The following is a 17,555-nucleotide window of genomic DNA, read 5'->3' on the forward strand; positions in this document are numbered from 1 at the left end:
TGATAATTGTGTTTTCATGCCGTCTTGATGAGTCCGCCACACTCACGTTGAAGAGGGAGCAAAGCACTGCTGCGCCTTGCACCGAGTTGCACTCATCCTCCTCATCATCAGCTAAATTTTTAAAACAGTTAGTTACACATGTTAGAGTTCCCATTGCCGAGAGGAAACAACAGCTCTGCACAGAGGATGGCTGTTTACGCTTACAAAGTCTTTCAGACTGCAGCTCATTTCCTCGTTTTCCTCGTGTCACAGTGTGATACTAAACAAATAGAGGTCTGGTCTGGTCAGTTTGAGGTTTGTGAACACAAGTATGGAGAGAGCGGGGATGTGTATCTTATGTGCTCTTATGATACGATGATATAATACATGAATGCATGAACCTCTTACGATAAATAAATACAGTTCACTATCTAATCACTGGTTTAGATCAAAGTCAGTCTGTTCATCTGTTCAAGTTTCATGGAAATCCATTTATATCTTCCTCGAGTGTCCTGCTGACAGGCAAACTGGACACATAATAAACCCTCGTTAGTTTAAGAAAGTATGAAAAACACAGTTTAGGACATGCACACATGCACACACACACACACACACACACACACACACACACACACACACACACACACACACACACGCACAAGGACATGGCATGTCCTCAAGCATTATTAGCAGTGGTCCTGGATATTTATCCTATTATGTGCACAGCCACGCTCTCTGTTGACGCTACCAGTGTGTTGTAGTCATTATCTGTGTAAAGAGGCTTGTTTTTCATTCACTCTGGTTGAGCTTTAAGTGATGCTGATGAAAACAGAGAACAGATTTAAATGTAATTCACCACAGATTGCTGCACTATGGAAATCACACCCCGCTGTCTCAAACAAACTTAGCAGGAGGTGTCACATGGAACTGATGATACCTTTTTCATTGCTGTAAATTCAACACGTGACATTTAAAGCCGCTATATTTCATGTTTTCATGGCAGCAGTGTGTCAAATGACAATGATATATGAATTATCAGCTGAATCTGCAGCTCCCCTCAGCTTTACTGTGCTTTAACATGGTTTAGCTCATTGTTAAGCGGTCTGACCCTCGTTACTGTTCAGGTTCGCTCTCAGTAATAGGACGCTCTGTGCAGCTATTTTCAGTGATAAAGGCCTAAAAATGCTGCTGTACATTACATGAATGGCACCAATAGGCAGACAGGATGCAGTGAGCAACCAGCTGGTGAACGTAGTGGAGCATTTAGCAGCTAAAGAGCCAGATGTTTCCCTCAGGAGTTGGTAGAGACCAAAAACTAAGCTAAAAAAGAGCGAACATTGGATGCCGCTGCCCACAAGTGGCCAAAAAACAGTTATCGCAGGTTAAAAAGGGGAGTAATTCTAAAATAAGAGCAGACAGTGGTCCATATTAAACAAAGAGCATATACATTTTCATACATTTCTACAAAGGGCAGGTGAGGCCCAAAGAAGTTTGCTATGCAGCTCCTGTAGTCCAGTTGTAATGATAACTCTGCAGATATATAAGTTTGTAGCCCTTATTTCAATACAGTGTTTTGGCAGTGTGCAAATAATCACTCTGGGGCAATGGTTAAATAATTTGTTGAGTTTATTTGGTCTTCTTCAAACTCCACTCAGGAGGGATTTGAAGATGAAAACAAGGGGGAGCTTTGAATCGGAGTGGATCCCCCTCCAGCCTCTTTCTAAAACATCACTTCAATTTGAAACACTTGCTTGGTGTAGTAAATTGGCATTCGCCTCGCTGTGGCATGCACAAACATTCATTCATCAATCTGTCCCCTCTCACATTCCCCCTCTTCATCTGTCTCTCTCAGTCACCTCCCTTTCCACTCCCATTTCCTTGTCTCCGCTTCTCCCCGCCTTCGTGCTCCCCTTTTGCCACTTCCCCCCCCCTCTGTCCGTTTCTCTCCGTGGCACTACACCACCTACTCCCATGAACACATCTGCGTCATTCTCCCCTTGCAATTACGTCAGACCTACTTAAGGATCCTTAGGGGGGAGAGTCGTTTTTGTAATGCGCCCTCATCTATAAAGACGAGTATGTGAAGTGTGGCGGGAAGAAAGGGGAATTGATTGGGCTAAAGTGATAGGAGAGAGAGGAAGTTATAGAGGGTGAAGATGGATGGCTTTGAGAGAGTGGGCACGAAGGAAATGTAAAGGAGAGAAAAAGTGGGAGAGGAGAAAAACGAGGTGCAGAGATGAGTGTTGGGAGGATGGCTGTACTTGAACATGCTGCATTATACCATATATTAGTGTACACTCTGTAGATATACAATAGTATATGATGTACATGCATCTGCTCCCTGACTGTGCATCTGGGCAAAAGTACAGTGCTGAAACGCATAGTTACTCCAGTGAAAATCAAGTTTTTAACCTTGTTACCTTGTCCATGGGTTGTTTGACACATGGACTTAAAGGCGCCCCTGTACAGTTCGCTCTTTTCGCTTTTCTATGAACACAGATGAGCTCTTAATGGTTTAATCAATGCCAGGAGAGGAGCGTTAACAGCGAGTATCTGCTCACTACCAAGTGCTGTCTGATATTTCTCATCCAACACTGTGTGATTCCAATTTATTTTGCAGAGCAAGGTGGGAAGTTTCTGACAGCTGGTGTGCTGAAAGCAAACAAACAAAGGATAAGGAATGAATCAGGCTTTACTGCATGTAGCCGATACCCACAATCAAGTATCTGGATCGAGCCTGGTGGACTCGTGGTTAAGATGCACAATATATGACCACAATATCCCTGGTTTTAGTCCAGTATTGCATATCAAGCTCCTCTCTCTCTTCTACTGCTTCCTGTTTGCCTGCATACTGTCAACTGTCATATACAGTCAAAACAGTATATCCTGGATGGGCCGCAATCCTGATTCAACCTGGGATATCCCTACTTAAAAGAGATTTTTAGGAAGGCCAACAATCTTTTTAGCTCGGCTTTGATGCAAGTTCAAAGTGGGAATGGAACGGCTCACAAGACGTGACATACTCGAAATCCTTTATTGAAGCCCAGAGGGGAAATTCAGATGCTGCAGCAGCACAAGTCCAGAAATAAGCACAGACGAAAAGAGAAAGTAAAGAAGTAAACAATCAGAAGCACATAAAACAAAAAACAGAAACTGGTACAGGTTTTAAAAACAAGACTAAAAACATTTTATTACAGAAAATGTAAAGTGGAGACATTTCTCTTTTAGTAGAAAAGGCACTCTTTGTATAATTAGAACTAATTAAATCAGTCACAGCTATACTTATAGCAATGGGAAATGTGTTGTTTGGATGGTTTAGGACAGAGTAGGAACACATGGAAGCAAGTTATATGCTTTCATTGCTATTTGCTATTAGTTTGCATTATGTCATTTTTTGGTTTTCTTCTTTTTTTTGTTTGCTTTGTGAATATTTGGACACGTGTGCCATGTGTGTCTATGCAGTTTATGGCTGTCGGTTGTTGACATTGTGCTCATTTGAAAATATAATGCTCCTTCGTGCACTCTCTACAACTTAATTTACCCCACCCTAATCCTCCTCATAAGCCTTTTGTGCTTTGATTCAACAGGCTGCCAAAACATTACGGAAATCCTGGAAGTTGATGACATGAGATGGACATCAAATAAGCAGCGTTTGGGGCAGTGGCAGAGGAGAAGCTCAACGCTGACACTGAAGGCTGCTCTGTTATTATTGCTCTGGGACTTATCCCTCATTAATCGCCTCTCGCTTATCTCCAAAAGACAATGAGCTTTCAGAAATGGAAGTGATGGAGAAAGCAGGGAAGCTGTGGCCTGGAGAAATGGCTAATACCAAAATCGTTTTAGAGGGGCTCGAAAAGTATTTTTGTGAAAGCCTGACACATACGTTTAGCATAAACTTAAATGCAGTGTTGTGGTCGCATCCAGGTCTCTGCAGAGATGTCAAACTGCCGGGTCCCTGGCAGTCGTATGCCGCTGAAGGTCTTACATCATCATCAGCGTCAGAGATGCCCAAGTCTGGAATGCTAAAGATGGATCACATCTAAACTGGCAGTTATTAAAAGAAGACCAAAAATACTCTGCCCTGCACACTTGCCAGGAAAGCTAAACAGGGAATCGGAAATTCAGTTAACCGCGGTTAAAAAAAGGGACTCAGTGAGGTGAATTTGTCAGTTCAGCGTGATCCGCTGCGCTTTAGATTTGTGACTCAAACGACTACGTAAACATTTCTCCTCGTCTGCTTTTCAGTGTTCCGTTGTTTGGCTGCATAAATTGAATATCTTGTCTTTATCTTGGAATAATATCCAGCCTTGTTCATGTCTCCCTCAGTCTGTGCTCTTTATGCTATGCTCTTTATTAAAAAGCTGTGGCTTACAGGGGAAGTGCCATCTGTCCTTGGCAGGCTTGATCTTGGCGCCGTTTCTGACGAGCTACTATAAATACAGCCAGGACATATGTGATGGAAACACGTACCTCTGTGGAGACTGACGTGATTGTGACATGTGTCATTTCAAATGTGGTCAATATTGACTGCACATGTTACGTTCCATATGAAAATGCAGCCTGTGGTGCTGAGAAATCGAACAGATGAATCTAATTGATTTTGTCAGTTTAAGTGACAAAAGATGATGGTGATTAAGAGATAATCCAGCAGATGAGCACGCAATAACAGACACCACTCTCTAAAATAGAGCTGTGTATGTACTTAACACGACATCCCCCTCCCAACACACACACACACACACACACACACACACACACACAGTCCCAGACACACTGCTCCTCCCTCAGGATCATCAGATCTTCATCTGCAGCTCAGTGTTATTCTTCTGGACGATTGATTTCCCTGATGCACTGAGCAGCCTCCTCCCTCAGCGCCGGAGTGTGTGTGTGTGTGTGTGTGTGTGTGTGTGTCTGTATCTGCATGTTGGAGCAGCAAGCTGAGGCCAGCTGTGCGTCCCTGGGTCTCTGTCCCTCTTCACTGTGCCTGTCTGACCCATTTTCCTCAGCTCACTGAGGCCGCTGGGACAGCAGACAGACCACATGTGAAGAGGAAACTGATGATCGTGAGAATGTAAATGGTTCAGGGGGAACAGCTGACTACGTCTGTATCAACCGTTGTAGGAGGTAGTAGTTTTGTTGCGATTGCACAGATGTTTATGCTGCAATCCATTGTACTTTGGACATTGTAACTTGGGAAAAAAATCCTTCGGTGCAGAAAAGTGCAATGGAAAGGTCATTCCAGCCGCTATTCCAAGTCAGAAACTCAGGTTAGAGTTTTTGCTCTCCACCCTCAGGGGGGCAGCGATGAGGCTATTACTTGGCGCAACTGAATGAGGCAAAGAAGTCACTGCACTTGCTCAGACATGTAACTGTCCAGTCCGTACAGGAAGCCAAGTTTTTTTCTATGCATATGTAAAAATGTGGTCCTAGGGTTTAATTGGTTGGAGTTTAGGGTTAGACCTGTCAGTCAGGCTTTAGGACCTCACCTGTGCACATGTGCAGTACTGATTGGGCAGGATGTTGAGGTCAGGTAGTGACAGAATAATTGCCAAAAATGGAGATTTACACTTCATCAGAAGTGTAATTCTTAGTTTTAGAAAAAGATTTCAAGGATGAGGACCAACTGGTTGGTTTGGCAGCTGCTTGTCTGGTTAAGACTGGTGCACAGCCGATTCACTAAGCTCTTCAAGAGGAAGCAAATAGGGCTTGGCTGGGATATGCTTCTCTGGGCTGAGCAGAGGTGAACTTGCACAGGCTGTTCACACGGGCTCGTGCAACTGTTTCTTCTATACTTGTATGGATTTTGAGAATGACATTTATGCGTGTTTTTTTCTTTTGTGTCACAAACTGGGTCAGCCAATCAGCTTTCTTAATTTCATATGACGTATTGCATTTGCAAGTTGTGCACTTTTGCTCCTCTGCAAGCCTCTGCAGCCAGGATAATGCAGGCCATCGCCAAGCCTGTACAAGGTCCAGGTCACGGCAAGACGCAGCAGAGCAGAAAACTAGACTCCTCATTGTTTACAGCACTGGAGTCTGAGACGAGGCTTATCTCTCTATTGTTTGTGATCAGCACAAAGGATATCAAGACACAGCTCAGGTCAGACAGTCTGTGATATCAGGTTAAAATCTCTTGTCTTTGCCAATGACAGTGCCGTTCTTTGAGCTCATGGTGGTGAAGAGAGAACTGAACCACAAAGCAGAGCTCTCAATTTCCAAATCTAGTCTTTTTTCACCGTCCTCTACGGACATAAGGTGGTCAGTGCATGTGGTAAGGATGGACCAGACTGTCCTTTGGGAGCAGTGGTGCAAACAGAAGGGAGGACACCTTGAACACGATGGGGGACTACATGCTCCACGCGGCCTGGGAGCATTCGGGAGCCCCCAGGAGGAGCTGAACAATGATGCTGGGGAAAAGGATGCCTGGGTGGCTCTGATCACCCAGTTGCCACGGCAACCCAGCACCGGATAAGAAATGGATGGATGGATGCGTGGATGGATGGATTAGTAGGAGTGTCCAAGAATTTTGCCCTGAGGGGAACAAAATTAGGGCTGAAAACTAAAACGGCAAAATGACAAGATAACGCTGCAGAATGCTGACTTTGATGAAGTCAGTGTAAGAAACATCCACATCAGTGTTGTCACTGGCATTGAAAAGTCCACATTCTTCAAAGAATAATACACATGTCCCTTCTTAAGACACCCACAGTCATGCACATAAGCACTTATGCAAACAGGCAATCATATACACAGCAAGCGGCCTGTGTTCCCCGAAGAACTTTGCCTTTTTAGCAAAGCCTTGAATAAATAAACAGCGGCGCCATGCAGCATGACGTGTCAGAATAGACTCGGAGAGGACGGGTTTGTTTAACAAAACATGAACAGCATGAAAGCAATTCAGCAAACTAATGTCGAGCACTTTGCTGAATATATTTTGAGAAATATAGGTTGGGAAAAAAAACGACTTATATGAGCAGAGTTAACGTTTACTGCAGGCAGGGATATAAACAAATGAAGTCGTGACGCGAGTTCATTTCTACGTCTCGAGATAAACGCCTGCGTAGAAACAACAGCACAGAAAATGGTCGTCGCAGCACTGAAAGGCCAGCGCACATTAAAATGAACAACAAACATGGCTAAAAGATCAGCATGACTAATACACAATTATCCAAAGCTTGTGTGTGCCCATGAGATTAACAATGACACACACACATCCCAGTGAGACCGCGGAGAACACACATGATAATCACCTTTTAAAATTGGGGGTGTACTTTTGTGCCTTCATTGATGAGGCTGGTGGACAGCGAAGAAATGAGACCCAGTCCGTCTCACACTCTAATGAGGACCTGGTGGCGAACTCAACAACCTTCTACATGATTAAATTTGTACAACTCATTAGGCAGCAGCGATTGAACACGTAGACGTGTAAACGGCGAGGCTCGTCTGTCTGTGACCTTGCAGGCTGGGAACACACCGGGCCTCCGTGCACAGAAAAGCACCCTTTAACACTCTTAAATCTGATCATTTTCAGCACAGCTGGCGGCAGCCGTTCCCAGCAGCAGCTGTGAACAATATTCCCAAGGTGGTGACCAATCAGGACTCCTGTCATCAGAGCGGCAGAGTTAGACTTAACAATCGATTCATTTCTGCTGACAGCCTGAAGCCTGGGGCGAGAGTCGCACTCAAGGAACAGCGGTCTAACCTTCAGCTTTCCAAGGAAAAGAAATACTTTGGTGTTCATGGATGATTTAAATGCTGAAAAATAGAATTACATCTTTGAGTCCATACGTGTTATGTCATACTTTGATCGTATGCAGCCTTTCACAGCATATCAATACAGTCTTTTCCAACAGCAAATCAATAAATAATTACATTATGACACAGAGTATTCTCCTCAGCACTGCCTTATTTCCATTCATGCCCTCACAAGTGTTTTAAAAGAGAGAGCTGTGCGACGGGATTGCATGTGTTGTTGCTGTGAAACAAAAGCTTCCTCTTAATGTTGTAACGATGGCAGAAGGCGAGAAGGATCCAGCAGGATTTATCCACAACAACAAATAGTGACGCACGAAAAAGGGAATTTTAAAAAAATACTCCCTCGGTGGCAGCTTATATGTGCATACAGTGTGTTTAAATGTCTGAGTATGTTTGTGTATTTATCTACAAAAAAAAAACTCCATGCATGCAAAGAAGCACTGGCAGCCATTGATATCTATTGATCACACTGTACTTTCAAGTGAGCTGGCATATCTACTCGACTGTCAAAACGTCTCTGGATGAAAACAATGACAACTGTGGGAAAAACAAAGTGACTAGGCATGGAGGAGAAGCCGCTAAATGAAAGGAGACGCGTCGATGTGATTAATCCCGCTGCCAAGTCAACCAGCTCGCCTTCAGCTCAGGGTAAAAACACAAAAGGCAAAGAACGTTGTCTTCATTTGTTTTGGAGGTTTTTTCTGTTCTGAGGTATTCATCACTAGCGAGGCAGTCAAAAATAGCTCGCTCATGTTGCAAATGGAGAGATGGAAGAGCGAAAAAAGGGCACTTCGGGGAGAGAGAAGGCTTTCCAGGCTAATTGTGTGAGCTTCTGACACACAGTGTATCACCACGCACGGCGCTGTGTCTGTAGACTTCGTGCCAGCAGAAAGTCTCCTGTTGGCAGCTGCGAGGGAATGAACTGTGTATAAAATGAAAATACCCTGGTATTTTTTTTAAAAGTGACATGGCAGATACCTCAGTGCACTTCTGTTATAAGGCGTATCTGTTAGGTTAGGTCAGTCCATACGTGTGGATTTGGAGCGACATCTCAAAGCGGACTCAGTAACAAAGTGGCACTCAATATTGTTTGTGCTGTGTGACTTACAAAGTGTGATGTATTATCTTACATAATTTCCCCCAATCCCATTCTGGAAAACCATTAAAAATTAATGAACCCTCAGAAACGGTTGCTCTCCAGACCATAAATTCCATTTTTAATTATTGTGACGCATTCAGGCAGGAAGATTCCCAGAACTGCGTGTGGCTGAACTGCACAAGATATGAAAGCAGTTCCAGGAGGAAGAGATAGCGGAGGTGATGGTGCGCAATTACAGCCAAAGGCCACAGCCATGCTCATTTATGGCTGCTCATGCTGTGGGGGAAAAAATGTGCCTTTGTTGTTTGAGAAATCAGATTTTTACGTGAGTCTGTTGTCCATGTCTTGTCCAAACAATGTCAGTTATTTGATATACGGACTGAATTCACTGGATAAATGACACAAATGAAGAGAAACAGTTCAATTATCATCCACTTACATCTCATTTTGGGCATCTTGTCTTGTCTTAGCCGTCAGTTACTCTAAACACAATGCAGACGTGTTTTTTCTTACAGCTGCTGTGCTTTGGACACATACTCAACAAGTACAATTTTTGAGGTACTTGTACTTGAGTATTAGTAGTGCATTGTTGAAATATTTTACTTTCTACTACACTCCATCTATTTTACAGCTTTATTTACTACTTTGCAGATTCGGATTAGTAATATAACACGGAAATCAAGTAACAAGTTACTCTCCAATCAGTGCAACGCGGTTTGTACAGAGACAGACGGTAGTTAGCTTTACATGATCATGCAAATGCTCCACAGACAGTCTTGTTTTCTCACAAATCTGTGACAAGACACAATCATCACATGGTTTTATTCTCCTGGCCTGATTCTCAGCATAACAGCTGCTAATAGATGTGGATCTCAGTCCTGTATTTTCATGCATTTTGTCCCAGGAGACACGCGCTGGGCTTGCTCTTTCCCTGTTTTTAATGATGAATAGGAATGAGAGGGTAAAGAGGTAAAAAAAAACTCAGAATGTTATCGTGCAAGACAGACTAATAAAGTATATTTTCAAGGAAGTGAGTCATACTTTGCATATTCTAGTCCTGATATGGCCTTTAGCCTTACACTGTAATGACCAGGCTTTCTTTTATAACACCTGGCATTATCGAATCCGTTCATTATTCATGAAGTTATATATCTGCTATTATGAATAATTTCAGAAGGTAAGAAGACACAGTATAACTGTTGCAGAAAAGTATAAAAAACAACAATGCTGCCATTGACGAGTGTATGTAAAGAAATCCTAGACTGTGCTGCAACTTTCTCGGGGGATTTAATTTACGATCGCCAACATTCAATTACAGTCTTTGATTCAAAATGAGATTAAATGAAAACAAACAGTATAATTATAATCATTATCAAACATATTTCACAGTTTTTAAAATAAGCGGTTTAAGAATAAATGCTTTTAATTCATTGTTGTTTTACATAGCCCCCTTCTCATCCAGGGGTACTAGTACCCCAGGGGCTACTTCTTCTGCCATTGCCAGGGGGTGACTTTGAAGATTTAATTACATGAAAAGGAATTAGCAAGCAAGCCAGTGGAGAAGTTTGAAGAGTTAGTTAGAAGAAATGAATAAATGGCTGAAACAGATAGAAGCAATGGATAAAGATAGAGTGAAAAATGTAATGGATGACCAGAAATAAGTCAAAGTCATAGAAAACGGTTCCAGCGTCTGCCACGAGGACAATGGCTGCAACTTCACGACACAATATGCTTGTGTATTGTTACATATAAAAGTGTTAAATTCCATCCAGTATAATTAAATTAACACCTTTTAAATGCTGAAGGGGTGAGTTCATGCAATAGAGGGACATCTGGAAAACAGGTTGGAGACCAGTGCTCTAAAATATCTACAGTTTTACATGAGCTGTTTTCTTGGTGATTTAGGAAACAAGTCCTCAGTCTTATGATAAGAAGCAATATATTAATCAGTATTGTCATTGCCATGGGAATGTTCACTTGGTGGCCCTGCTACAATTTTTTTTTAAAGAACTCGCCGGCTTTCAGCAAACACACTTATTCAGGTGCACCTCTATGCTACTTTTTTTTGGCCCACTTTCCTCCATTTTGTGGATATATTTGTCTGGGTGAAAAGTGGGCCAGAACCTTCCCATGAGCCTCCACATGTAGACAGGAATGAGATTTATTACCCAGAATGCCCCACAGGGGAGCACTGTCCCCTGCCCTGTCTAGGCAGAATCGATGAAACACGGAGGGGAGAGGAGAGGAGTGGAAAAGAGCAAGAGGAAGAGGAGAAGGAACAGCTATTTTGGATCGCAGCACACCCGGGAGATAGAGGGAACATTTCAAAAAGAAAAGAAAATGCAGAGAAAAGGAGGAAAGGGCCAAGCAAGAGGGCAGAAGGTCCTCAGGTTCTTTCACACTTATAGCTACATGAAGTAGAGAGAAGCCATACCTGTTGTTTTCACCGTTTTGAAAGTTTCAGCCCTGAGCATGAAGTCACACCTACTCATCCCCCCACTCACAAGGTGCACATGCAGAGCGGTGAGCAGCTCAGCCAAGGAAAGTTTCATTTTAAGTGGCTATAATCGATATGTATATATTAACAATGCATGAACACGTGTGTGTGGAAGGGGTCGATTGGTGTGATGAATCCACAGAGAATTACAGCCTGACTCTGCAGCTTCCCTCAGCTCCGTGGAATATTAAAGCATCTTCGTGCTTGTTGTTTTGGTTTTCTGGCCCATAGCTGTACTGCTTTGGTTCACTCTCAGTGCTTTCATAGCATTGTTTCGGGCTGCACCAGGCAGCTGTTTTCAGTGGTGAAGCTCTTAAAGCCCACTGTACACTACCGGCTGAGGCAGGAATTAGCAACTAGCTGGTGATTAATAACAAGATGTTTCCCTCAGGAGTTGGTAGAGACCAAAAACAGAGCTAGAAGGCAAGTAAATATTGAACTTACATTCATCAGGTGATAAGACACATGACTCCAAATGATTCACAACTTGTATCTACGGGCCTCAAGTGGCCCAAAAAAAACAGTTATTGCTGGTTTGAAGAAAAATCTGAGAGCAGAGAAAAAGACAGTTAATAGGACATTTGTTGCTTTAAGACTCGAGAGTGAGCAGCCAATCATTGGCCAGCAGAAGGCGCTGCTTCCTGAATTTTGCCTGACATGAATAAGACCAGCTAACCAACAACTTGGCGAGTAGCAAGCTCACAGAGAACTTTTAATTAAAGGGTTTCTACTGCGGGTTAGTGTTCATTAGTTTCAGCTTCAGCAAGTTATCTTCTGTTCTGTCATCACATTTATCAAGTAGAAGTGTAATTAGCCCGAGTGCTAAGATAATGTAACCTAAGTTGTGTCAGCCCATTCCCGTTTGGACTGAGGATGGCAGAAACACATATAACATTGTTCAACATATAATAGTATTACACAGTTCATAGATTGTTGTTCGATATTAATGTTGATGGAGACAGCATGTAAGTGAAACCTGTGCAGAAAGAATACAGTTCAAAGGAAGCTGCACTGAGGAGACTGACCAGTGACAAAAGTTGCAGAAGTACCAGTTATTTTTATTACCTGTACATATTAATATATGTAGGTCATCTGACCTTAGTGAGTAAATAAAGGAGCCTCTCATGGCACCAAGGCCTGGTGACTGGAGCCGCTCTCTGTAAAGGTTTGGACCAGACTCTCTGCAGTTTTCTGGCAGATCCAATCAGCACACAACACATTCACTATTTTCACAAAGCCGAAGAGCGATTCTGCGTGCTACGAGAAAGACGAGCAAAAATGATTCCATTCATCTTGTCCTCTGTTATTGAACCGCTGTGCCACACCGTGGCCTAGGTATGAATCTTCGCTTTTCAAGTCGCATGTTAAGTGTCACAACAACATATGGATCCTCAATAATTCTCAATCATCATGTCAGCTAGATCACACGTCGCTGTTTGGTCATAAATCCTGACACTCGAGCTTTTCTTAGGCTTCAGTTTAATGATCGTCCTCTCATCCATCAGTTATTGATAATCTATCTGCAGACTCCACTGTGCAATTTACTGTGGTGTCACAAAAGCAATTTACAGACAGGCATCAAACCACTGAACTCTTCAAGGGCCTCTTTTTTAACGATGTATATTTTTCTAGAAACTATTTGTGGCATTAAAAATCTACACGCACTGCCGTCTTTCCACAAATTATATGTCAACATACTTATAATAATACCCTGATAAGTTTACAGAACCTATTGTGAACGCACAAAGGCAGCTCGTCTCAATGTGACTTCCAGCCATTGTTGACACAACTCATTGACAGCTTCTCAGAGATGGTGAAAGCGGCTCCCGGCTCCTCTGTTTGTTCCTGTCATCTCTCATAGACTCATTCAACAACCACTCAGAGTCCTCACAAGCCGCTGTACCAAACAGCAGTGACAGATGGTTAGCACGTGTTTGTGTACATACAGCACATATGTAGGTCAGGTACACCGCGGTCGCCGGTTGCCATGGGAACTGGGTATCAAACATGACTGCAATCTCTCGGAGAAATCGACTTGTGGCTGAGCTCCTGCTCTCACACCTCTCATCCCCTCTCAGCGGTTAACCCTTTCGGATTATCCCGCAGATTATGTGGGGATGCTGAGCGGAGAAAGTTAGCGTCGTCAAAACATGCTGCTGATGAGAAGGGAGATGAGGCATCACTTTAGATCAATAATCCAACACACATCTGGTCCGCCAGAAGCACACTGCCGTTGCCTTTGCTGCCATTAACCTAAATGTACTGTAGAAAATCCTAATTCCACATCACGGCCTGGAATATCATCTCCACCTCACCTCACACTTGGTGCCTGATCGCGAGTGCCTGTACATGACCTTGGGGATTCACAGGGAACACAAAGGGATTCTCCCTGCCTGTCTGTGCCTGTCTCCCTTCATCACACACACACACACACATTATCCACACACACACACACACACACACACACACAATCATGCACTCTGTATGGTAAGTGCACGTGATTGGATGCAGTGAGCTGGTTATGCATGTTGCATGCTGATGAGGTTCTTTGGGCGCTTTCTTGAAAAAAAAGAAAAGAGAGAGAGAAGCGGTAGAAAGCTTCCTCTGTGCCTGCAAGACAGAGAGGAAGGAAAGGGGAGAGGGGGGGTGGGTGGGGGGGGGTGGAGAAAACAGACCTTCCCACATTATTCATCAAAGTCAAACCCTGCCCTCACCTCCTGGTTAGCCCGTGCACGTGCGCCCAATCAGGTATCGACACACATAGGTGCAAATATTTCTACACAGTCACACGTGGCTCTCTGTGATGCATTGCCGCCCTTTCTCGTCACTCAGTTCGCTGTCAGTACACCTTTGAGAACTGTAGTGTACCAACTCTCCTGTTAACATGGCCTCTCCCTCCACCGCATTGTCCCGTGCCTTCCCGCAGTGTGTATACGGAAACCAGCTTTGTCCTCACAGCGTCCCAGTTTTTATGTCTGTCCAGACTAATGAGGTGAAAAATTAGCTTGAGGCACACCAGGGAAGCTTTTAGGGTCAGCAGCATGCAAAGAGATTTTTTGGTGTGAGATAGCTGCAGATAGGGCACGGCGTATTTATACACAGGACGGACAAAAGATCACACAAAAGGCCATTGATGACGTCTGTAATGTCAGGCCAGATTGCCGAGGCCCAGGTCATCCAAGGAAGCAGGAAAACAGCCAAATATTCCATGTTTTTACTTATTGTCAACAAACCACATTAACAGAACAAAACCAACAATTAATTGATCCTACTAACGAGTATTTTCTGTCTAGCTGAAGCCTGATATTGCTTATTTCTTTGTCCCATAGACTTCAACTGTTGTCAATTCAAAACACATGAATTTGCCACACTGTTGCACTGGGTGACAGCTTCTTTAATAGCATTGAAATGGACACTGTAGTTTTATTTGAGGCAGTCCCACAAGTCTGCTGCTTCTGTTGCTGTAAGTTCTCACTAGTGCACCAAATTGTATTAATCCGCTGCTGCAAATAGGCCCCAGTTTGAGCTGCGTTTGCTAGAAACTGCAGTGCCCGGATGCTTCCTGAAGCAGTATTTGTTTTACTACTAAAGACATGTCTTTAGTACAAATAAATGGGCTTTGGGTGAGTGTCACAGAAATATCATCTTGTTTTGTTCTTCTTATGGGATTTGTTGACAATACAGAGAAGTAGAGTAAATGCTAACCTTATATTTTAATTCTGAGGCCTTCAGGAGAATGGATGCCAGCGGCGAGCTGAACTGTGTACATCTATAGCAGGCCCTGAGCTTTTTGCTGTCAGTTAGAAACCCCGCCCCTTTTAAATGTTACCTATTGACGAACTGGCTCGACATGTAAAATGACAAAGGTTTAAGAAAAACAACCTGAGACGAACCGCTGAAGGAAATGTGCTGTTGTTCAAATAAAAGCCACCAAAAATGAAGTGTCAAGCTCTTAGTGTGGCAGCAGCGGTTTCTATTCTGTATTTGTATTGAAAGTCCAAATTTTCCTGAGGTTAATCATTTTGCATCCGAGCAGAACTTCACGCCCCAGTGTGGGTGGAAATATTCTAATATTGCAATAGTGCAGTGTGATATGCTCAGATTTTGGGCTGCAGGTGGTCTTTCATGTGGAGTCTGGGCTAGGATGTGGTTTCATTTGACCGCGCCCGCTCCACTATTTGATCTGTCTAGAAGTTGGTCCCATATTCCCAGTGGGTGAAAATATCCTCCCAAGCCTGCCACTGCTGCTCCTGAAATTCATCTGATGATTGAGTCAGCGGCGATGCTGGCTGTCTTCACTTCCGACAAAATGACTCACATCACATCCAATCCCTGTCACACTCTGCGCTGCAATCAAACAGGTGACATGACGGCACATTTCGTCTGATGTGGAATGTGCATCCTGCTGTATTTTTGCACCGCTGGCATTTTGTATTCCTTTGAGTGGCGTCATAGGATAGGCTAAACTAAAGAAAACAGTGGGACAAGGGTCTGTTCAGCCAGAAACTGAACTGTCATTAACCCCTATCTGCATGAAGTGCTATCAGTTCATTTAATGTATTACACTGAATTGGTATAATAAAGCGATGTCGCTGATGATTAATAGTCTGTCAAATGAGATTAAATTCACCTTCTCCTCAGTTACTTATAAATATTAAATGAAACTCCAGTTGACTCACTAATGATTCCTGTGGACAGATGAGCCTGTATTAAACTTTCAAATTAATGTAGTTGTTCTCCTATGTTGTACTGAGTTTACCGTCTTTCCACACTATCTGCCGGGAAGAGTATTTTCCACCACATGCTGGGACGAGCGATGAATCAGATGCAACAACATCTAAGTGGTGAGTCATCAAAACAAACCAGCCAAATGAATTAGATGTACCTTGTCAATGGCTTGTTGACTCTTGAAGAGCGAGGAGCGTTTTGACAGGAATTCAATTGAGATGTTCAGATACCTGCTCGCACTGCAGAGCCAGCCTCGTGCACACGCCGTACACAAAATGTGTGCATCATTAACATTTCAGCTGACCTTTTTTCTGTGACAGAATGTACCCAGTCACGTCAAACAGCACCACACAAACACCGGCGAGCGCCACACATTCGCCAGAACATGAGAGAAAGAGCTTCTTGTACAGGCGGAAAAGCTTATCAACACGTCCACCTCAGGGAATCTCACTTATTGGAGGCATTTTTGTGTTATTTTCCCCAGCTGACAATTTAATGTTGTCCACAAGCCACAGATAAAACAGACCCCCATGCTTATAGGGCCATCTTGTGGTGTTACGAGGCACTGCAGTCAAAGTCAAGTCAATAGAGGCTGTGTTGCTTTGCATTGAAAAAACAGTAGTAGGCTGATAATGATGTAGCAAAACAACACATATGCCTGTCTTCAAAATGGGCTCAAGATGAAATCTCCATTTCATGAAGAACATGAGACTGCAGATTTGAAATGCAAGGCTGAAACCTGCAAGTTTAAAAGCTCTTTTACACACAACCACAAATTCAAAAGCAACAATAGTATGTTTGACATACAGTAAGAAAGGAAAAAGCATGTAAAAGCCATGTAGAAACATGATAAAAACTTGAAAACGGCAAAGCGCGACTCATTAAAGACGTCTGTAAATGTAAAACAATCCTACTGTAGTCAGATTAACTTCCTCAGGCAGGCGGTGATAAAACACTGCAGACATCAGGGTACCATCTGCTCAAAAGGTCACAGAAATATCTCACCGCTCGACCAATCCTGGCTTTCACAGCCATCAGAAAAACCTCAAAATCCTTTCAAACAGTCTGTATGAAGATGTCACAGGGAACACATGCCATCTTGTCTTTGATATTAGCAGTCTGTGCTATAAATAACCCCTGAAACGGAGTAGAAAGCTTTTTCATTCACATGAAGGTCCAAGTGAAACATTTTCAGTTCCTTTCACGAAGCAGCCCACATCCCCTCTTTTTAGTGACCGAGGAACTTTATCTGTCACAGCGTTTGAATACTGATCCTAATTCAGTTATCTGAATGAACAATCATCTGCAGAAAATATAATTCAATAAGCACATGAAATGAGTGAAAACCTCTCCTCACTCCCTTTTAATGCATCAGCACAGACTTCATAACCTGAGCCCACAATATAGTGCTGATACTGACTAAATCAGCTACTTTTTAAACCAAATATAAAGCTCTCAATAGTAGGACCATATTCTGGAGGATATTCAGAAGATATT

The sequence above is a fragment of the Chaetodon auriga genome, chromosome 20, assembly GCF_051107435.1.
Source record: "Chaetodon auriga isolate fChaAug3 chromosome 20, fChaAug3.hap1, whole genome shotgun sequence".
Classification (NCBI taxonomy): Eukaryota; Metazoa; Chordata; class Actinopteri; order Chaetodontiformes; family Chaetodontidae; genus Chaetodon; species Chaetodon auriga.